Here is a 23179-nt window from a genome sequence, read left to right on the forward strand (position 1 = left end):
CTGCTCCTCTATTACATGTCAAGGTACTTTTTCTAAAGAAAGTTTGCTTCTTCTATGAAGGCTAGAAATAGGCAGATCATGTTGTACATGTTCTGATAATGCCAGGGAGACTGCTTTTACAGAAGTTATTTATATGTCAAATATTCAGAGAGGGTCTAGATCTTATTACTGTTTGTTTTTTTTCATGGTAGGTTACAGAAAATGACATTAGAAATGTATTACTATACAATGTTGGGAGCAAGATTTTGTCCTCTGAAGAAAGAAAACTAGAAAACTCATATGATTCAGCCAAATATATTATCTTGTATTTGATTTATTATCTATTAGTATGGTGCAATATCTGGAAGTATGGTGCAAAAGAATGAGCACAAGAAGGAAGATATATTAAAAATAATTATATGTTACCAAGCATACCTGAATGTGTACCAGCCATAAAGTTTGAATGTGGAAGAAGAAAATTATTAAACAAAGTGCCATTAAGATGATTTAGAATACCAACTCCTAGAAGACATGAAATGACTAGTAATTATATTATAAGTAATATTTCTATAGTGCTTACTATGTTTCAGGTACTGTGCTAAGTGCTTTGCAACTATTATTTCATTTGATCCTCACAAAAATCCTAGAAGATAAGTACTATTATTATTTTCATTTTCAGATGAGGAAACTGAGGCAAACAAAGGTTGAGTGGCTTGCCTAGGGCCACACAACTTGCAAGTGTCTGAGGCTTGATTTGGCCTTAAATGTTCCTTACTCCAACTCTTCATGACTCTCTATGGGTTTTCTTGGCAAAGATACCGGAATGGTTTGCCATTTCCTTTTCCAGTAGATTAAGGAAAACAGAAGTTAAATTACTTGCCCAGGCTTACATAGCTAGTAAATATCTGAGACTAGATTTGAATGCAATTCTTCTTGATTCCAGGATGAGTGCTCTATCTACTGAGCCATGTAGCAGCCTCCTTAGCTGATGAATAAAATGAGACCAGGGATGGATGGAGTAGGGGAAGTGAATGCTAAATAATTAACAAAAAGGAAAAAAAATGTTTCTGCCCTCAAGGAACTTACAGTCTAATGGACACAGTGGAAAGGGGGGTGGGATATACAAATAAGGAAATAGAAAATATATACACAATAATATAAATAAATTTCAAGAGGGAGAGAATAAATAATTTGGAGGATTACATGCTTCATGTAGCAGATGGTACCTGGGATGTGCTTTTATAGGAGTGATTGGTTGTAAAAGGCAGAAGTTAGAAGTGACTGCATTCTATACATGTGCAAAGGCACAGAGGTGGGGGGTGGGATGTCATGCATGAGGAACCACTGACAAACTAGTTTTAACTATAATGGAGAGTATGTGATATGAAATAAAACTAGAAAGGTAGGTGGGAGGCAAATTGTAGATTTAAAGATATAACTTCAATAAGCACATGGAATTTAGCTTTTTAATGTAACCTAAAGTCTTTTTCTAAAATACCATGTTCAACCTTTCCAAATCATCTGCTCACCTAAATATATTCAAAGAAATTAATTTTATTTCACAAGGAAGACAAGGCTTGCCACTTAGGTATGGTTCCTAATATCCTCTCCTTTTGTGTCAAAGAAGAGCAGGTTTCTTTTAGAATATTTAACATAGAGCCATATGTAAATGACAGACACATCAGCAGGACAAGAGTAGCTTCTCCCCAATAGAGATCTGTGAAATTTCCTCCATGGTTGCAAATTTTGCAAGCTAACATCTGAAAACATGAGTGGTCTATACTCAAGATTGCAAAGAAGGAAGTCAATACTTATATTATGTGAAATATTCAGCCACAAATGATTTCACGGAGGCTAAGTGATCTTTTAGTCATATATTAACTACAACTAATGACCCAGTTTATAACACTTCTTATGGCTACAGTTATATACACTTGATGTTGTACTTAGTGTGATTATGATTTGATGTTTTATTGTATTATTATTATCATTTTAGTTTCAAATATTTGAAATGAACAGAGTTCTAATGATTTTTACCACTCAGTAAAAAATCCCATTTTGCCCCACCCTAGTTATGCCTCTGGGAGTTAGACATAAAAATCACAAAATCCCAGAGTTGGGAGGAACATCAAAGGCCATCTAGGACAACCTGTAACTGAATAAAAGTCTCCTTTTAAAAATAGCCAAAAAGTGGTCTTTGGTTGAGGAAGACCTCATTGCAGAATATGGAAAATAATGTCCTGAGACAGCCTGAGATAGATACTTCCAAATAATTACTAGGAAGTTTTCCCTTACTTCAAACCTAAATCTACCTCACTAACTTTTCCCCATTGCCCAAATTCTGCCTTCTGGGGACAAGCAGAGTAAGTTTAGTCACTAGTTTCGAGGTTTCATAGGAAGTTCATATTCTGGTCAAAGTTATATCTGGGACTAATGTGGGTAGAAACCAATTGTTAATAGTTCATTATTAGCACATTATGAGGGCAAGGGTAAAAGTTTCTATGTATTAGAAATAGCTGTGAGGAAAACTTCATTATGGTTAATTATTTAGCAATCACTTCTCTTTTGGTCTCATTTTTTCCCATCTGTTAAATGAGATTGAACTAAAAAAAACATCTTTTTTGAGCTCTAACATTTAATGTTGTTAGGACTATCTTACTGAATCTCTTCTGAAGCTCTCCATGAGACATGAAGAGGTGATCCTTTGTTTCTAAAAGCTAAACCAGAATGAAGAACACAAATTCTTGCAGATCCCTCCAATTAAAAAAAAAAATCCATTATGGGACTGGAAGGTCTACCTATTGGAAGACCAGAACAGTAAAGTCCCAAATTTTTCAGACCAGCCTTTGAAGATTTTCAGAAGAAGGAGGATTTTTTTTTAACCATTACATCTTATGAAGACTATTTCCATGAAGATATGGAAAAGTTGGAAGCTGCCTTGGTGAAATGAGTATCAACACTGATTAAATTGCCCATCTTTTGAAATATAAAATATAGTCCTCAAATAATGATTCCCAAAGCTTATTTCATTTCTTTTTTTAATCCTTTTTTTAAGCAATTGGGGTTAAGTAACTTGCTCAAGATTACACGGCCAGGTGTTTCTGGGTGGGTGCTAAGTGTATGAGCCTGGATTCAATCCCAGGTCATCCTGACTCTGGAGCTGGTGCTCTTACTCACTGTGCTACCTGGCCTCCCCAGCTTATCTCATTTCATTAAAGATTTTGGAGCACCTTGAATATGAATATAGAGGATATTCCAAAAAGCAGACTGTTAAAAAATAAAAAGACCCTACAATAACAGATTGGGGTATTTCAAGTTATCACAGTAACACTGTATACTGACTAACTGGCTGGTGTTACTATTTATAATCTTTGTGATGCATTCATTCATCTGAGAAACATATATTAAAGTCCTACTACATACAAGGTGCTGAGCTAAGTTCTAGATCTTCTAATACAAAAATAAAAAGGAAAGGAAAGGAAAGGAAAGAAAAGAAAAGAAAAGAAAAGAAAAGAAAAGAAAAGAAAAGAAAAGAAGAGGAGAGGAGAGGAGAGGAGAGGAGAAGAGGGGAGGGGAGGGGAAAAGGAAAGGAAAGGAAGAGAAAGGGAAAAGGAAAGGAAAGGAAACAGAAAAGTATTCCTTTCCTGAAGTAGATTACCTTTCAGGGAAGGAAAATGGGGACACATTGTATAAACAAATAAGAAAATGCAAAGTGCATAGAATTGTAGTCATTCTGAAAGGATATAGGAGTGGCAAACTAACCACTTGGGAAGTCAGAAAAAGACTGGTAGAGGTTGTGATACTTGCTCTGAATCTTGAAGGGAGCTCAGCATTCCCAGAGGTAGAAGCAGAGTTGAGGAAGGGCATTCTAAACATGAGGGACAATTTGCATAAAGGCCTGTAGGTAGGAGATAGTGTGGTGTGCACAAGGAACACCAAATATGTTACCCTATGGCAAGTTTTGTCTTTATTTTCCTTCTCCTTTTTAATCTTACTCCAAGGTTCATTTTTTTTTCATCTACCTTCAAGTCAGGTTAAAAAAAAAAAAAGAAGACTGATTCCTCTCTTGTGGTATAGAAAATTGGGAAGGAAAACCAAAATAAAAGAGATTTCCTCCTCTGAAAAGTTTTAATAGTAATCATTGTTGTAAAAGAACATTTTTTAAAAGTATGAAACAAAGGGCTTTCAAAGTAGTCAAAGGCTAATGTAAAGTGATATATTTCAGACTGGAGAATATGGTGTAATTTACTCCTGTCACTGCTGCCTGTTTATTGTGTTTGTCTGGTTGGCCTGGCAACCAGCTCATGCCATTTCACTCATTTTATAACATTCCTATAAATGTTAGGTAGGGCCTGGATTTATTATATACTGTCAACACCTAAAATGGAATGCAATGCTTAATGTAGTTTATTTGGCTGTGTGCCTTTCCCTCCTTTAAAAAACAAATCTCATATATATGTGTGATTTTGTGCATGTGTGTATGCACATATATGTATGTAAAAGTTAAAAAAACACACCGCAAAGTTTCCAAAAGAAAAGTAGCTGGAGCAGAATTGAAGTTGGGTGGCACAAGTTAATGTCAAAGAAACATTTGAGCTAGGAAGCTTCTGCCATAGTGGTGTTGGGTGGGAAGTTCTGACTCACATTATTTGTAACTTTGGTTTGGAGGGACAGAGGGCCAGGAGGCATGTTTATTGGTGTGTTTATCATCCCCCAAAGAAGCCAGATGACCCAATTACCTCTGTCCAGAAAGGCCTCCACCAAGTCATCAAAGGATGAATCATAAGACCTATTAGAGCTTGGACTGATTTCTTTCCTTCTTACTAACATGCTTTTTTTTCTTTCATATGTCTACACCATGACAAGGCAGACTTGATGGAGGCCCAAGGGTTGTGATCCCAGAGAGGCTATTTTTTTGGATAGACCCAACCAAACTGACATATACTATTTAGCTAGTGGGAGCACTAAGGTGAAACAGATTGAGAAAGTAAAAGTAGTTTGGAAATATTAAAGGGAAACATGATCCTTCAGCCAAAGCCAATGGCGGCAGACTCTGCAGAGTGGTAATGAAAATCACAGACGGGTATTTTTGCTTTTTTGTGAATGGTCAAGTACATGTTGAATAAGTCTCCTATTCATCCAATATCTCTCAGGAAAGGAGGTTTGGCCAGGACATAGGGTGAACTTTTGTTCATCTGTTTGCATGAAAAAATGCCTGAGCAAGTTATTGAATCCTGAGATCTCCTGGCTCATCCAGATCTGCAAAAGTTATCTAGTTCATACTCTTATCACTATGTAGGATTCAACTAAAACATTTGAGACTGACAAGTACCTATTCTAGACTATATCTAAAGATCTTTGGTTATTGTAACATCCTGTCAACAGTTGTTTGATTCTACAACTTGCCAAATTATCTTCTAATAATACTTACAATGTTGTAATTAATGTGAATTAATTCATTTTCTTTTTATATAGGATTTTTCGGAATAATTAGAATCTTCTTCATCACATCTAGCTGAAAATTATAATGAATTACAAGCACAAGGACTCCATATTAAGGTATACATGGAGATACTAATGAAATTTATTAAAGCAATAAGAGAGGCAGTGTGTGCAATGGTTAGGGAACTCTTTCAGAAAAAGAATGCAGGCTATTCAAGGATAAGTACTATTTTTTTTCTATTTTCTTTTTGTATTCTCCTACTTCTTAGAACAGTGCCTTATGTATAAAAGTTTCATAATAATTATTTGTTGATTTGGATTGGATTGTTATTTCTTCTTTTTTTCAAATCCTGGCTCAGACTTTTACTTAAAGAGTAATGAAAATATCCCTTTGAATTTGTAAAATATTTAAAATTTTGCAAAACAATTTATATATGCTATCTCACTTAATCCTCCCAATGCTGGGGGTTAGGTAAAATTATTATCCCATTTTACAGATGAGGTAACTGAGAATGAGAGATATTGATCAACTTCCTCAGAATCACCCAGCTAGTATATGTCAGTGGGAAAATTTGTGCTCAGTGCTTTCTGACCCATTCCAGTGTCCAACACTCTATGCATTACACCCCCTAACTTCTCTGAGACATAATTTCATCATCTATAAATGAAAGTAATCATACTTGAACTATCAACCTCTTGGGGTCATTGTACAGAAAGAATTTTGTAAAGTTGAAAGCACTTTATGAATGTGGACTAATAGAAGTCATTTTAAATGTGGTTACCTTGTTGACAAGTTATTAGACTAATAGAAAAGTAAAAAAAAATTAAAAAAAAACTACCCAGTTTGCTATATTATATATACACAATACTAAAAATGATTTGGGATTTTTTGATTGCCACCTAGCCACCCATCAAAAATAATTTTTAAAAGAGTAATAATAATATCCTTTTGAATTTTGAAGTTTCATAATAATTATTTGTTGATTTGGATTTAATTGCTTTTTTGTCTTTGTTTCAAGTCCTAGTTCAGACTTTTACTTGGCTCTATAATGTTGGACAAGTCATTTAAAAAAAAAAGAGTATTAAAAATATCCCTTTGAGTTTATATAATGCTTTAAAGTTTGAAAAACAACTTACATATGCTATCTCACTTGATCCTCCTCAACCTAAGAGTTAAATAAAATTATTGTTCCTTTTTACAGATGAGAACACTGTAACTGAAAGATATTAAACAACTTCGTCATGATCATCCAAGTAGTACAATGTTAGTGGGAAAAAATTATATTTATGGTTACAAAGAGCTCTTAGATTCATTATGTAATTTGATCTTCACAACAGCCCTGTGAGTTAAGTTATCATATGGGTAAGGTAACAGAGTTAAGAGCAAATGAGATGTTAATTGTCAAGTGCTTAGCACAATGTCTGGTACAAAGTAAGGACTATATAAATGCTAGTTGTAATTTTATAATTTACAAAACTGAAGTTAAATATGTTAAAGTACTTTGGGAAACATCTTTTGTTGTTATTATTGAGTCATTTCATTCATGTTTGACTCTGTGACCCCTTTTGGATTGGTTTGTTTGTTTGTTTGTTTTGGCAGATATTGGAGTGATTTGCCAATTCCTTCTCCAGCTCTTTTACAGATGAGAAACTGAGGCAATTTGGATTAAGTGACTTGCCCAGGGTCACACAGCTAATAAGTGTCTGAGGCCAGATTTACACTCATGAAGAAGAGTCCTCTTGATTACAAGCTCAATACTCTATCCACTGTACCACCTAGCTGCCTGATACCACACATCTACTTTATGGTAAAACCAAGATCTATCTCCAGATCCTATGAGTACCATTGCCATGCTTTTAACTCACTGTTCCTTTTTTTGTCATTTACTGAAAACCTGATTTAATTATCTTCTTTAGACTATTTTTTTTCTGTTTCCTATGTTTCTATTTTGAATAATAGAATAGTTCAACCTCTCAAAGTTGTTTTGAGGGTGAAATGGGATATTTGTAAAGACATTTAGCATTGTTTCTGGCACAAAGTAGGTGCTCCATAAATACTTGTTTCCTTCCTTCCTATAGTAATTAATAAAATCACAGGTCTGGTTAAAAAAAAGTAAAGACATAAGAATAATTGAATTATTCAATTGGATGTGTGATTGCCAATTGGATGAGGAATTGAGAAAATAGCTACAGAGTTTTATGTCTATGTTCTCATCCCCAATGCCTATGTAAATAGTAGCATTACATAATTGTGCAGCATTATGCATGAAGCTTTCTAAAGAAACTTTTTTCAGTCTAATTTATAGTAATTCTCCTCATTTTATGGAATAGAAACATTTTGGAAAGATGCAACCACAAAATGAATTTCATGTTTTCTTATCAAGAAAATTCCCTAATTCTACCCCCAGCTTGCTGTGCCATGGTCTGTAAGTCCAAGGAAGAGAAGCTTCAGGAGAAGAAAAAGAATCAAGTCATTTCATAGCCTATGGTAATACACCCTGAAGAAGAGCACTGTCTATCTAACAAGAGTCTATCCTTTATTATTTTTCATGTCCAATCGTCTAGAACTCCTCCCAGTCAGTGAAGTGAGATTAGAGGAGTTCCTTATGTGCAAAAAGCTAGAACAAAGATAATAATAATAGATCAAAGATAATATCCCTTTTAAGTATCCCATTACATCTTTAAAGATAACTATCATATACTATTCTATGTATATGATGCATTGAGCTAAATATGTCCTGCTCCTTTAATTCATATTCATATGGCATGGTCTCTATTACCTTCATTATTCTAATTGTCCTCTGCACATGCTCCCACTCATCACTCTCTATCCCAATATGTGGTATAAAGAACTATACACAGTCTTCCAAATATGGCTTGACAATTGTAGACTATCACATAATTTTTTTTAACACTATCTCAATGTGGTCTAAGACTGTCAGAGCTTTATTGATTGTCATATAATATTGTTGACTTGTTGAGCTTGTGGTCGACCAAGACCCTGGATCTTTTTTTTCCCCCTGTGAATTGTTTTCTAAGCATACCTCCTCTATTCTTTTGTCAAGTTGACTTTTTTAAAATATAAGTTTAGACTTTATATCCCTAATTGATTTCATTTTATTAGATTTGGACTATGATTCTAAATAGCCAATCTCTTTTCAATATAAACTCTTATCATTCAGTATGTTAGTTGTTCCCCAACTTCCTGATATCTGTATATGTGATAAGTACATCTACTTATGGCTTAATCTGAGACATTAGTAAAGGATGTTGAACAGCACAGAGCCGAAAATAAATCTCTAGGCCTTTCCAATAAAGCACTCCTCCCACCCTGACATAGAATCGTTAATCACTCCTTTTTGGATTTGATCATTCAAACAGGCCTAAAACCACTGAACTGTTATAACATCTGGACCATATCTCTCCATCCTGTCCACAATCATAGCATAAGAGACTTTGGGAAATGCTTAGCTAAAATCCAAGCATAATATATCTATGGAAGTTTTTTTGCCTTATTGGTCTAGTTATTACTGATCTTAGCTTCCCTATCTAAATGTTCAACTCCCACTATTTTAAGATTATTTCCTTTAATTTTGCTAGAAATAAAAGTCAAACATTCAGTCTCCCTTTTCCCCTTTTTGGAAAATACAGGATGATTGTCTTCATTGAAGGTGTCTCTCTTACTCATTACAATTTAAAAGAGATCACTTAAAAGAACAATTTAGCAATTCCATCTTCAAAGTCCTATAGTATTCTTAGACTGGTGACTAGGAAGTGATGAAGATATCTTGTTAATTTCCTCATCTTTTTTTAATCGTTGTATGTTTGTTTTGTTTTGTCTTCTTTTTAACCCTTCATATTTCTTTCTAGATAACAGATTATATTCGTTGAAAGGGAAAAGAGAAACAACTTCAGCCTTTTCAATGTCACCTGTTAAAATTGTCCAATACATACACAGAATTGGTCTTACCTTTTTTTCTTGAGCAACCTCAATTTCTGCATGGTATAATTTGAGCTGTTGTATTCTTGACATTGTTTTTTTTACTCATCCTCACCTCCATGCCTTTGCTTCCTAAACTGGCCCATGATTTCTTTCTCAACCTTTGCACAATATCTTCTTTTCTTTCTCATTGAATGGCTTTAAATCTAAGGTATACATCGGCTCTGATTAAAAGGATCTGGTATTTCCAAACATTTCAAGTTTATGTGATAGCCTGTAAGTTTGGAGGCAATGATGCTAGCTCAATATGGTTGGAAGTTCTAGGTCTTTTGCGTTTGTGCTGACTAGTAGTCCAAGGCCATTTTTAGTGTTTTTGGAGAAGATAACCACCAAAAGACTGGGTTCATGGTAATAGGACACATAAATAGAGAGCTGTTAGGGAAATACAAATGAGGAGTAAAATGTAAAATGCCTAATCAGCAATCTAGCAAACTATTTTATATTCTTCTGAGGATCAAATTCCTAATAGAGTTTAATGGATTAGATTAGGTTATTGAATCTTGTTATATTCTTTTAGTGCATGCTTGGGGTATATTGTGTCCATTAGCCTTTCTTTTGCATCTGCAAAAGAAAAACCTGTGTCATACATAATTGACATTGACCACTCAATACCTTTTCTTCCTCTGATTTGGGGAGACCTAGATATAAACCAACCACCTAAGCTTGAAATAATTTGTCCCTGGTGTGCCAGAGTAAGGCTTTTATGAAATGAGGAGTGTGACAAAAGTGATCTTAACTGCTCTCATGAGAGACCAGATTCCCCCAGAATTGAGCCCATCACCTACCATATTTGCATTTTCCAGAGCAAGGGAGCCCTTTAGGGAGAGGGATCAGGTACAGTGTGCCAGACTCTTGAGTTCAACAGTTGTTTCTTACTGTTAATATTAATAGTGGTATGATTCGACTCTCAATGGAATCAGGGCTGCTCCTTTTAATTGCCCTCTAATTTGCTCCCTGGTTCAGGCTAATTGGAATAATTAACCTGCAGAAATCTACAAGATCTCAGATAATAATTAATTTTGTCTTGCTTTATCACACCATCAAGAAACAGGCCTATTTTCCTCACTAGCCTTTAAGCTAAGTGCCAGAACTGTGTGATGTAATACAAAGAAAATGTGCATAAACACACACATATACAACCATACAATTGTCTAGGACACAAAAACCTTTCCAACATGTTAAAGGGCTCATTCTATAATTTTGCAGAAGAACTTAGAAAGATGGATCAGAGGCCTCAACTAACACTTAAATTTTACTAATTATCTTTTTAATGATATGCTAAAGTTCACTTATTAATGTTATACTATTTTAAAAAGTTATTGCTGAGACCCCACTTTTAGCAAATTGTTTTAGTTGGGATATAGAATAATAAATTTAAAAGTGAAATGGCCCTTAGATGTCACCTAATTCAGTTTTTTCATTTCATAGATGAAGAAAGTGAGGCTTCAGAGGTTTTAAGTTACTTGCTCATAGTTATATACATAGTAAGGAGCAGAGACTGAATCTGAAGCAAGGTTCTGTGAAGCTAAATCCAAAGGTCTTTGCACTCTGCCATGATAGTGTAGTTTATGTTTAAGCTACTAAGGTATCTGGCTCTCTCCTAACATATTTTTGGTATTCTGAAGGAGGGACTTCCCTCCAACTCATCACCTGATATCCCAAGGTGTCTAACAGGGACAAAGGAAATACCTAGGACTGCTCCTTATCACCTCTCTGGATATTTGCTCTGGCTCTTCTCATTTCTGAAATCCCTCCTCTGTTTCAACTAATTCCTAGCTTCCTTTAAGTCCCAACTAAAATCCTACCTTCTAGAACCCTTCTTAATCCCAACACTTTCCTTCTTTCAATTATTTTCTATTTTTCCTGTGTGCAATTTCTCTCATATATAATTGCTTGCTTGTTTTCTCCCCTATTAGATTGTATATTCCTTGAGGGTAGGACTGACTTTTGCCTCTTTTTTGCATCCCTAGTACTTAGCATAGTGCCTGACACATAGCAGAAAACTAATAAATATTTATTGAATTGAATTTGAATTACTATCATTTACATAGTGCTTTATAGTTTACAAAGCACTGTACATGCTTTGTACATGTACTCATTTCATCCCCATAACAACCCAGTGAGGTAGATGCTATTTTAAAGATATGGAAATCGAGACTGAAAGGTTAAGTAAATTGCCCCATTGTCATTCATACAATTAGTAAATATCTAAGACAATATTCAAGCTCAGGTCTTCCCAGCTCAAGGTACAATATTCTATACCTACAGCAACAACCATCTCTTACAATCATCTCTCCTTTTCCTATTTACAACCACCTTCTTGCCTCCTCTTCTTTACAGTAGTGAATGAGAAAGATGGAAACTTCTCAGCCCATTAGTTTTCTGGGGGCAAGCCAGAATTTCTGTTTCACCCTTCCCCCCATCTTTCCTTCTGCCACATCAGCATTAGGCACCCTTCAGAGGTTTTCCCCCTCCACCCTTGCTTGTGACCTTTTTTCCCTCTCTTGCCTTAGTGTCTACCAAATAAGGACATGAACAATACCTTGGCTCTCTGTCCTGCATCCCAGCCAATAGGAGATAGTGGAGGGCTTCTTTGCTATCCACCATTGGGTTAGATTTTGTGGCAAGACTGAGAGTCTGCCTCCCAGCCAATGGGAGAAGGGAAGGGGGGGAGAGGGAAACTGCATTAGGGTTATAAATTATTATTCTGCTTTTTGTAATATTCTGCTAGTTCATACTGGAAGGAGGGAAACCCTCTTCTCCTGAGAACTGAATAAATTTCCTGTTTTTTCTTCAAGATACCTCTGACTTTTCATTTTTCTGGGTAGGGGATTTTTGGGGTTCCCATACCCCACACAATAGTTATGGTCAGAATAATTTTTCTTGTCCATATTCCTGCATCTCAGATCCATAGAAGATAATTTTTTTGAAAAGACAGTATCCATCAGTTTGGTAATTAAATAGTGTTAAGTATAATTATAGCACCATTTTCTAGCACAATAAAAGATATGAGACTAGAGTAGCTATAGCACATGATTATCAGAATTCGGCTTAGGCAATAATATCTAATCTGTAAATGTACTTCTAAGAGAAAGGTCAATGAGCCAGTTCCAACTCCATAGTTAATTCATAATATGTTATGGGAATGGGAATCTGAAGATCTTCCCTGCCTCTTGGCCTTTTGATAGGCTTAAGTGACTGAAAAACTTCCCCGATATGAAAATATACTTTGCCCCCTAATAGGCTGAATGTGGTCACATGGAGCCTGTGGCAGGAGGCTTGTTTTTCAGGAATGCCCACACTTTGTTACTTTGTGATTGGGCAGTGGGTCAAGAGGGTTGTGACATTCTCTGATCCAGGAGAAGGCTATATATACCCTTATGTGAGGTTTTGCTTTGGGGCTCACTTTGAGAAGAGTTGTATGATTTGACCAGATGATACTCTGGGCAAATGTTTGCTCCCCTGGCTTTGAAAACCCAGATGTTGGTGCTTCCCTCTCTGGTAACTGACTAGGTATGGATATAATGGTCAGACAGCTGGAAGCTTGTCTGCTGCTCTGTTTCTCTGTGTTTTTTGTCTGCTTGTAACCTCTGTATTCTCTGAAGTTTGGGGTGCTGACCTTTTTCCCCTGAACTAGGTAAATGACATGTTTGATTAAAGCAAGATTTTTAATCCATTTTGAGTTGCTTTTCTTTTGAAAAGAAGATTTAGGAACCCGCGCTAGCAGCTATCCTGGGTATGCTAGGGTGCTTGCTGTTACACAATATGAATTTTATGCCTTGGAAATCAGCAAAGGCTATAAATCAGGATTTGATTTATTGTTTTGTTGAATTTCTAATGGTAGAAAGGAAGGAAGAAAGGAAGGAAGGAAGGAAGGAAGGAAGGAAGGAAGGAAGGAAGGAAGGAAGGAAGGAAGGAAGGAAGGAAGGAAGGAAGACTATAATATGCTTCAATTTGTATTCTGAATGCATCAGTTCTCTATTTGGAGATGGATAGTATGCTTCCTCATGAATTCTTTGAAGTTCCATCAAATATTTCCTAACTTCCCTCTATTTAACTGGCAGTGGCCATATTTTCACCCTTCTGGTCATGTCTCAGTTCCATTTGGTCTCATCAAAAGTTCATAACCTAACCAGTGTCACCTATTTTGAATCAGCAGCATTTTTCTGTTGAGATATGCTGAATATGAAAAAATAGAATATATTATGCTTAATAAAAATAAACAAAACAAATAGATTTCACATGAAGAACTTTCACACTTCAGGTGAGTAAAGTTACATTATAATTTATTTTTCCATCAGAGTAAATTTTAAAATGGAGAAAATAAAGAAAAAGCAAAGACAGACATTGCTGTCAAAGCTCTATTGTCTGTATTAATGTGTTTATTTGAAGTAACTATTTTACTATTATGGCCAGAAGGATGTTTTTCATGATCACCTTCATGTAATGCTGTAAGAAAAGGTCATTAAAAGTGTTTTTTATCCACAGTCACATTTTGCACTAAGGGTAAGAATATTTTAAAGAGGCAGTTTTAAATTGGGTGCTTAAGCAAACCAAACCTCCTACTTTATAATTTTGCCCATGAGAGCATTCAGTTATTTATTCAACATTATTTTCAGTTCTTAGACTGATGTGTAAAGTGGGACCTGGAGAATTTTAGGAGGGGCAGTGTTATTTAGAATGGGGGTTCTCAAAGTGTGGTCTGTGGAACCCTAGAGGCACCCAAAACCTTTTTAAGGCATTTGTGAGGTAAAAACTATTTTCACAAAAATATTAAGATGTTATGTGCTTATTACTTCTCTCTTTTTCTATTACATATACCTATGAGCCCACACTTTCTTCAGATACTTCAAAAAGATTCAAATGCAAAAGCAGATATTAGAATCCAGTCTTCTATTTAGCCAGATATTTTTTTCTGCAAAAGTATATAAAGGAACAAATCTTTTCACTATTTTGGGTCAAAATAGTTTTTTTTAAATAAAAAATGCATCTATATCAACATATAATAAAATTGTTATTATTATTGCTTTTAATGGATAAGTAAATATTTAAAATTCATCAGTTTTCATTTCTAACACAGTAACTATCAATCAATACAAACAGAAGCTTTTTGGAATCCTCAATAGTTTTTAAGTGTATAGAGTCTTGAGACCAAAAGTTTTGACCACTTCCAGTTTAGAAAGATGAATGGATGATTAAATGGTTAGAAAAGTAGAATGACAAGGAAAGATAAAAGGGTTATTCATCCCTCCAAAATTAAAAAAAATGTTAAGGGGATTAACAAGGGCTCATAGCAGACCATAGTACAGAAAAGGACTAATAACACAGGAATCATAAAGTTATGATAACTCTGATGTTCTGGAACAGAGAAGAGGCAAGAAATATATTTCAATCAGACAATGGAGATTTAAATTAGACATAATGAATTTACTGACCGTTAAGAGTATTCAACATTTGATTATGTTACAAAGATAATTTTCATAGGTTTTTACAAGTTGGAATACATTTTATTCTTGATGGATTAGGTTAGGCACTGCTCTTTCTGGGCATGTATGCTCTCTCTGCATATAGGTATCTCCAAGACCTGGGAAAGTGGTCAACACAGAGCAGACCCTTAAAAATGCTTAATGATTGATGATTCAAAGACTAACAGAATATCTATCTATTTATTTCTCTATCTACTCTCTATCTCTAATATTTTATTTTTCTTTACCAATTCAACCAACCAAAGCATATTGTTTATCTAATAGGTACCAGACACTCTGCTAACTCGGAGGATATAAATACATTTGCCTGCCATCCAAGAGTTTTTATCTAGTAGACATTTAGGTCACTCCACTCTGCATCTGCTGCTCTGTTTGGTTTTTAAGATTCTCCTTGTGGGTTAAGCTCATCACTTCTCATCCCATCACTATGCTAATTCCAAGCTTGAGAAACAACACCTACCTCAGTCTCTTTTCCATTCTGACTGAAGGGCTGAAGGGTACATTACCAAAATCCTCCAGATGCCTTACTTTATATATAGCAGAAACTGGATGTTAGGACTCACTCCACACTGCATTTACTGCTTTGTCTGTTTTTTTTTTCAAATCCATGGAACAAGATATCTCATGATGTCTGCTCCCTTCCTCCTCCCCACTTTCCTATTTCCTTTTGCTTCCTATGTATCCCCATTTGATTGTAAACACCTTCATGGCAAGGATTTTGTTTTTATTAATTTATTAATTGATCTAATTTATTAATTTCTTTCTGTTTGTTAATTGCTTATTAAAATTAATTAATTTATCCCCAGAACTTACCACAGTGTCTGGAACATAGTAGGTGCTTAATAAATTGTATTGGTTGGAATTAGGTGAAATGCTTGTAAAGAATTGAAAAACTGTTACTTTAAGTGCTAAGCCTTATATAGGATTTACAAACCATAAGTGCTCCAAAAGTTGTGAGTAGTCAAAGGTTATTTCTAGTCTAGTCAAGAAATTAGAAAGTTCTTCACAAAGACTAGATAGCTGTTAGGTAGTGCAGGAGATGAAGGTCTGGGCTTAGAGTCAAAAAGATATGAGTTCTAATTTATCTTCAGACACTAGTTGTGTAACCCTTGGCAACTCAAATCCTAATTGCCTCAGTTTTCTCATCTGTAAAATGGGAATAATAACAGACCCACTTTTTAGGGTTGCTGTGAGAATCAGATGAGATAATAATTGTAAAGCACTAGGCACATGGTAAGTGTTATACATAATTAGGTATTACATATAAAGTATAAAGTGCTATGTCATATTAGCTATTATTAAAAAAAAAAAACCTGTCATATAAACTAGGCCTTGAAGAAATAGGTAGGAGTTTAGTAAAGTTAGGAGAAAGGCAGAGGGTAAAGCAATACTGAGAGAAGGAATGTCATGAAACAACAGCAAGAAAAAATGGAAGCAAAATGGACAAAAAAATTTTGGGAATGGCAAATAGTATAGTTTTAATCACAATAAAAGAATAACTAACACTTATGTAATACTTTCAGGTTTGTAAAGTACTTTACATGCTTTGTTTTATTTTATTTTCAAAACAACCCTGTGAAGCAGGATTATTGGTGTTAGTATTTCCATAATAGTAATAAATATAATAGCTAGCACGTATGTAGCACTTTAAGATTTTCAAGGATATATATGTATATAAAATATAAATACACATAAATGAATATAAACAAATATTCATTTAAGACTTACAACAACACTATGACACAGGTAATATTATTATCCCCATTTTAAAGAGGAAGAGGAACAGTTAAGTGGCTCAATGAATAGACTGCCAAATCTAGAATCATGAAGACCCGAGTTCAAATTTGACCTTAAACATTTAATAGCTGTGTTAACCTGGACAAAGTCACTTAACCCTGTTCAACTCATTTTCTTAATTTGTAAAATGAGCTGGAGAAGGAAATGGCAAACCACTCTGGTATCTTTGCCAAGATAACCCCAAATGGAGTCACAAAGAGTCAGACAAAATTGAACAACAAAAACGATTAGGAACCTGAGGATGAAAGAGACTAGGTGAGGCAGGATTCAGACTCAGCTATTCATGTCTACAAGTGAACTACAGTATCTGCCTAAATGCCCCCAACTTGGGAAAAAAGAATGGATGGATGGATGAATGAATGAATTAATGAATGAATGAACAAAAAAGCATTGTAGTGTTTTGTTGCAGTATGTAGAATACTGGACCTGCTGTCAGGAAGACTTAAATTTAAATTTGTCCTCATATACTTACTAGCAATATGACCTTGGACAAGTCATGTTTGCCTCAGTTTCCTCATCTTTAAGATGAGCTGGAAAAGAAAATGAGAATCTATTCCAGTATCTCTGCCAAAAAAAACAAACAAACTCAAATATGGTTATGAAGAACAGGGCAGGACTGTAGCAATTGAACAACAATGACAACATGTACCAAGTAGCATGCTAATTCCTGGGAATACAAACAAGATGGTGTCTACTCTCAAGGAGTTTACATTTTAATAGGGAAAGACAACCCATATAGAAGGATGACGGTCAGGTAGGGTTGTCCTGGTGTGAGAAATCACAGGGATGATGAGTAGAGTCATAGGGTGTCTGACTGATAGATGCTATTATATAAATGATCAAAGGGAATTGACTGATAGATGCTTTCCAGGAATGGTAGTATTGATTTGATTACTATTCCCAGAACAAGAAGCAGAAGACAGGAGAAGAGTGAGATTGAGTGGGATAAAAACCCACATGGCAACATGGCAAGAAGATAATTAACATTCAGCATGCTATTAAGGTTTAAGGTCAACTAGATGTGGGGAATTTTTGCCTATCAGTTAAACAGAGCCTCAGAGCAGAAGGTATAGGACAGGATGGTCAGCCTGTAATGGTCAAAGTGTGACACATTGACAATAGCATGATAAAAAGTGAACAGCATGTCTTTGAGGATACCTGATGGAAAACGGTGAAGATATTGAGATGAGAAAGATAAATAAATCTTAAGCATTAGGCTTAAGAGTTTTAATTATATTCTATCAGTTATATAGAAGCCTATAAAGGCTTTTAAATAAGGGAGTGATATGATCAAAGTGTTTTTTTTCTAGGAAGATTAATCAAGTGGTGGTGTGTAGGTTACAGAAGAAGGGAATGGGTAAGAGAAGGAAGGCAGAGAAGCCAGTTAAGAAGTTATTACATAGAGCATGAGGTAACAAGGGCCTGAACAATAGTGGTGGCAGGGGAATGAAAAGTAAGGGATGGGTACAAGTGCAATTGTGAAGGAAAAATTGACAACATTTGGCAGTTGACTGAGATGGTGGGGTCAAAGCACAGGGAGGATTCAAGGATGATTACAAAGTTTTTAACCTGAGGGACTGGGAAATTGGGGGTACCATTGGAAGACATAAGGGAATCTAGCCAGCAAGGACATTTGTTTTTGTGTGAAGTGATCCTTGAGAAATTAGCTATAATGTTTCACAGACTTTTGCAACTTAAAAAGACCTCTCTAGTCCAGGCTCCTGTATCCAAACAGGACTACAAGCAACTCATCCCAAATAAGTGAACATCTGTCCTAAGGGGAAAAACTGGTATAGCAAGCATATCAAGGATAGAGGATATCTCATTTTTGTCCTTGTTATCCCCAGAACTTAGCATATTGCCTTGCAGTAAGTACTTCTTAAATCCTTACTGCATTGAATTGAAGAGAAACAAGGGATAAGGGAAGTTTGTAGTATGTTGAATATTATCTTCATCTAATTTAATTATTTTTTCCATGCACTCAGTCAGTAAAGAAAAGTATATGACCAATAATAATTGAGTAACATGTAAATCTAGTATCAGGAGGCCAAAGAAATTATCACTCTCATTTTAAAATAAAGAAATAAGTTGATGTGTCAATTTCCATAGAATCTGCTGAACGTGGCATACAGTAATACATTAAAAACTTGATGTTATCTTGGAATTTCCCTCACTAGCTAATGACTGCACTGACTAATGAAAGAGGACTGCTATGCTTAACAGTTTATATGATGTATTTCCCTGGAAAATATAAGTTATTTGAAGACAGGGACCATTTTTCCTTTGCTCTTTACTACTCCTTTCCTCAGTAATTAGTATAGTACCTTGCACATAGGAAGTCCTTAAGAAATGCAGTATTGGATTAGAGTCCTCACATCATTTCTGCAATTTACAGGAAAATAATATCACAGGAGTCAAACTGATAGGATTCCAAATTAAAGTTATTGATCCCTTTGTCCTTGATAGTCCCTCCCATTATTTTTTGCTAACCTTTCATCCTTTCTTTTATTCTTCCTGTGCTACCCAATCCTAAAATGTATATCATGAAGGTGACCTGGGTCTTCATTCTGCCTCATATGTACTCAGGGCCCTGAATTCTTTAGGGGTGAGTCCTCCATGATTCAAAACTTTCATGATCATTTTACTTTTTACTAAAACTTATTTATCTTCACAATCCTTTAATAGTAATAACACCCTGAATTAATAAAAGACAATGACTTAATTGACCATGAGGTTATCAAGTGTTTGCTGAAGTTTTATTTGAGATTTAATGATTTTTTGGAATTACCTTTGGAAGAGGTTAATTCCCAAGACAGACTCTTGGAATTTTTACCAGGGGATTTTAATACCTTAAACTAACAGGATGACTAATTCACAAATTTCAAGGAGGCCAGCAAAAGTGACTTTTGGTGGCCTTGACATCATTGTGTCTTCTGCTATCTATTGGTAATAGACTTAAGAGGGAGTTCCTTGAAAACAGACTTAGTCTTTTGAAAAGATAACGCTGTATATATTGAGAAATGAGGCACACTGGTGTGCAAGTTGGCCCTCTGGGTCTCTGTAGCCCATAGATAAAATACTTTAGTTCCAAGGTTTGTCAATGTAGCAATCTTTCATAACCTTAATTTAATTCAAAGGGCACTTGAATGGAGTGAGAAAAAAATGAGCAAAGCCAGGCCAAGGACACTTCAAAAAATCAGCTGGAGTAGATGCTAGGAAGAAAATAAAACTAGAGACATGAGTATTTGGCATTGTGCCCTTCTGGAGGTGGAGTGGGGAATGGACAAATCTGGCATGTAGACTTGAGGTGGACCACCTCTGCTGAGTTCAGCTAACAGAGAAGTTTCTTCGAAAACTGAAGAGAAGAAAACCATTCCCGCTTTTCATTATGGAAAGCTTAATCTCAGCACTTCTTTTCAGTTCATATAATTCTGTGCCACACAGAGTGTATGTGTGTGTGTGTGTGTGTGTGTGTGTGTGTGTGCGTGCATCCCAAAGATCCATGCACAAAAGTCTGCAAGGCATAATGGGATGTCCTTTCTCAAATCCCCACTTATCAAAATTGTCAAGTGTTATGGAAAATGCTAATAATTTAGAAACTGAAACATCGCACAGATTAAGAAATCTATTAACAAATGTCACATTTTTGTCCCTCAACCTGCTCCATGCTTCACCTCCTCCTCAATTCTTCTGGACCAAAATTGAGAAGTTTCTTTCTTTTTTTTTTCATTTAAAAAATAAAGTTAAAAGCAAAAATCAGCTTATTGGTAGGACTCTTCCACAGTTCCAAAGTCTCTTGGTGTGCAACCTCATTCCTCCTTCCCAGAAACATGTAAAAGTGCAACAAATCTTGACAGAGTCCAATGACCATTTAATAAATGGAATAAAGATCACACAGGGCTAGTGGAGGGGGTGGCAAAGGAGCGAGACAGGAAAGGATTGCTACTGTTAGAGAATTAAGAGCTGATGAGGCAGGTTAAGGAATATATAAAGTGTGGACAAAGATCATTCCTTTATCTTTTTTGCCTAGTTCCCCCTCATTTTTCCTTTAGTACCCCTCTCATCCCTTACTAGAAGCATTATTTTTTTTCCCTTTTGGGTTCCTTGGATCAATGCAAAACACCAATGATTTTGAAATCATAGGCTAAGAGTTGCAGTATGAATAACAAAGTATGGAATTGATCTCCTTTGGAACCTTACCCAACTACACCTTATTTCCCCCCCCCAAAAAAGAGAAAGATAAAGGTAGGCTTCAAATTTAAGCTGACAAAGTCTTAAAGGAGACCATGTCTCTCAAAACATGCTAGCAAAGTTCTAAAAACACATCAGAAGAATGATAAGTAAAATTAATAATAATGATTATAATGTAATAAATACAAATATATTTATAGTATATATTATATATTTATAATAAATATTATATACACATACATTATAAATGTTATAAAAATAATAAAATAAAATGATGCAAAAAAAGGATAAATAGCAATAAGCCCCCGCCCAGACCAGGACTGAATAAGAAGAGTGCTTCTTTTCTGAACCAGGAAAAGCTGATTGAAAGCACAAATATAATTATAGTTTAATATAAAGCAATCCAAAAGGGAATCAGGTGAGAGGAAAGATATTCTAGTTCAAGAAATAAGCTGAAAAACTAAAGAGAACTTTAGAAATGTTAGAAATCATGTATTTCTTATAATTACTGAATACCTTTTTTTTTGTCTGTATCCCCTTCTGAAATTCTTTCTTGTTTCTTCTAAATGGGACATAACTTAGAGCCTCTCCCTCAAGGAGCTTGAACCACAGATGGAAAGACAAGAGTAGCAGAAATGAAATAGAAAGATAGAAAACCACATATTGGTACGTTTAGTGCTAAACTGCAAGTTTATGACTATAAGTTTCCCTGAAAGGATATCAATGTGAAGTGAGACAATTAGGAAAGATTTCATAGGAGAGGTGAAATTTTACTTGGACTTTAAAGTCTAAGTGACATCAGATAGGCAGAAAAGGGAGCAGTGGATATTCATGGGGAAGGAAGGAACACAGAAGTGGATAATATGAGCATCATCCTAGAAATACGAATGGCCATTCTGTAACCAGGGGATAGTGGAGAGGCAAGACTGACTGGTGTAAGAGAGAAGGTATGGTATCATAGAAGAAAAAAAAATTGAATCTGGAGACAGGGGCCCGGGTTCAAATCCCACAACCACAATAAAAAAATTGAAAGAGAATATTGTGAAAGTATAAAGAATAAGCTCAGTAATAAGGAAGAGATACAAGAAGACACATTCCCTGATCTTTTGCAAAGATCATCATCCATAGACATGGAACGTTGAATATAATCTTAGATTTTTTATGTTAGCTGTGTTCTCCTGTTTCCCTCCTCTTCCTTGTTTTCCTTTATTCCTTCTATTAAAAAATTTGTAGGGAATTGTTTTCTCTGAAAGGAGGAGGGGAAGGATAAAGGGGGATGAAAGCCTAGGCTATACAAAATTTAAAAGAAATATATCAATAAAATCTATTTTAAAAATAATATAGGAGTAGAAGCAGTTTCTCTGAAACCAAGAGAATAGAACAGGAGGGTGTTTATTCAAAGTGGGAGAGAGGAGAATGAAAAAAAGAGAAACAAGACTTAAAAATAGGATTTGGTAATTAAAAGGCAAATTGTAATATTTAAGTGAATAGTGAATGGCAATGTTGTCAGTGATAGGGATATAAAGTTGCATTTGTTTTTTCTTTAAGATGTTTGTCAAAGAAAGGAAGACTGAGATAGGGTGATAGCTAGATTATTTTTGTGCTGGGGGGGTGGTGTCAAGAGAAGGTCTTTGGTTTGTTACTGGGAAGACTGGAAGATGTTTGTAGGCATATAGGGAGGGTAAAATTGAAAGTATGGTATCTGAGACTCAGCGATTGATAAACCAAAGTCCCAATTGTGAGTGAGCAGAATTAGGGTTTAGTTAGTGGGATCAGTTTTTAAGATGATTCTAGGGATCATCCTCTTCTATGGTCAGTGAGATAGAGTGGGTAAAATTAGTGAGAAATGGAGAGAGATTGTGGAGCTCAGACACAGACTCCTCAATGAAATATAGTGGGAGTCAGGAAAGGTGACTAGAGTATAAATAGTGATATAGTTACATATGAGAGAAGGGGAACCGAGAGGTTTTTTTTGTTGTTGATTTCCTGATTTCCTGAAATGAAATGAGTCTTTCCCAGGCAGTTGCTCAGCTGGTCAGGTGATAGCCGCTTAGGCACACTACTGCTCCTATGGTCTCACCTGAGTGAGTGCTCTTATAGCTACTGAATACTGGGAGTTACTCTATGCTACCATTTTCTGGACACATTTCTTCAGGGCAAAGGTATACATGTTAATGTTTAAAAATTAATCCTGGGGGGGAGAAGGGGGGCAGGGAGATATGCTTCTGACACATTTAATAAATAATAATAGCTAATATTTATAAAGTGCCTCCTATGTATCAGG

General features: G+C 35.4%; 1 long non-coding RNA gene across 6 annotated transcripts in view; it reads left to right on the forward strand.

Moving 5' to 3' along the window:
* The window catches only part of LOC138152581 (uncharacterized), a 397711-nt gene that overhangs the window by 357111 nt on the left and 17421 nt on the right, over positions 1–23179 (forward strand). For 3 of the 6 annotated variants that reach the window (XR_011166134.1, XR_011166130.1, XR_011166131.1), the window contains 3 exons: positions 5455–5538; positions 7022–7229; positions 7830–8753. This is a non-coding gene — a long non-coding RNA (uncharacterized lncRNA). Of the gene's footprint in view, positions 1–5454; positions 5539–7021; positions 7230–7829; positions 8754–23179 lie in introns of those variants that run through there. The other 3 variants (XR_011166133.1, XR_011166132.1, XR_011166135.1) reach the window with 2 other exon arrangements.

The sequence above is a fragment of the Petaurus breviceps genome, unplaced genomic scaffold (genome assembly GCF_028583685.1).
Source record: "Petaurus breviceps papuanus isolate PSGF00001 unplaced genomic scaffold, PetGlider_PUasm1.0 90925, whole genome shotgun sequence".
Taxonomy (NCBI): domain Eukaryota; kingdom Metazoa; phylum Chordata; class Mammalia; order Diprotodontia; family Petauridae; genus Petaurus; species Petaurus breviceps.